At 40.6% G+C, this 945-nt stretch overlaps 1 pseudogene; it reads right to left on the bottom strand.

The window, feature by feature from the left end:
* Window positions 1-165, bottom strand: part of LOC102837947 — a 6,990-nt pseudogene extending 6,825 nt beyond the window's left edge.
* Window positions 166-945: the final 780 nt, after the last annotated feature.

Consider the following 945-nt stretch of genomic DNA (forward strand, 5'->3'; position numbering starts at 1 on the left):
AAAATAAGAATACACTAAAAGCTGGATGCAATAGTCTTTTCTCATTGTTTTCATTCAGATGAAATTCATTTTCATCTCAGCTCCAGTTTTGTTGTCATCTTCACCAATAAGAATGCTCATCTCTGCTAGAAGTTGAGCCTACCACTCATCGAGATTGTCAGTATTTCAGACATCACTACACTATGTCTGAACCATACTAAAATAATCCCTTCTAGTGCCGCACCCCATCACTGAGCCAGGCAACAAAAGCACAGCCCAGCAACTGTTTTGTTTTGTTTTTTTATTGTGAATTTGATGAAGGTTTGCAGAGCAGATCATCAGTTACAAAGTCAACAAATCCTACACTTGATTTCATCTGCATGATGACAAGCCCCTCAATGTGACATCACTTTGCCCACTTTCTTCCTGCGTTTCTTGTTTCCATTCCTCCTTTCCCAACTCTTCTGAATTTTATCCTTGGGTAAATACTGCCCTTTTGATCTTGAATGGTTGTCCCTACCAGTGTTGTTTTCCCTCCTATATATTTTATCATTGCTTGGCTGAAAATTGAACCACAAGGGTGAGTTCAGTTCCAGACCTGAAGGGTGACCAAGGGCCACAGTTTTGAGGTGCTAACAGTTTGTATCTGACCAGTAAACTGGGTCTTTTTTTATGATTTTGAGTTTTGCTCCACATTTCTCCAACTTTATCCAGAATCTTCTAATGTGATCACCTTTTCAGAGCAGTCGGTAGTGATAGCTGTCTAGTTCTTCTGGTCCCAGGGTTGTGAGACTGATGTTCATACGGTCCATTAGGCCATTAGACTAATTGTTTCGTACATCTTTGATTTTCACCACTCCTCTTTCCCCTGGACAGGGAGAGATCAATAGTTGCTCTTTAGATGCACAAGACCTTTTTAAAGTATTGAAGAGCAAAGATGTCAGCTTGAGGACTAAGGTGCGCCTG

Source organism: Chrysochloris asiatica, unplaced genomic scaffold (assembly GCF_000296735.1).
Source record: "Chrysochloris asiatica unplaced genomic scaffold, ChrAsi1.0 scaffold00045, whole genome shotgun sequence".
NCBI classification, from domain to species: Eukaryota; Metazoa; Chordata; class Mammalia; order Afrosoricida; family Chrysochloridae; genus Chrysochloris; species Chrysochloris asiatica.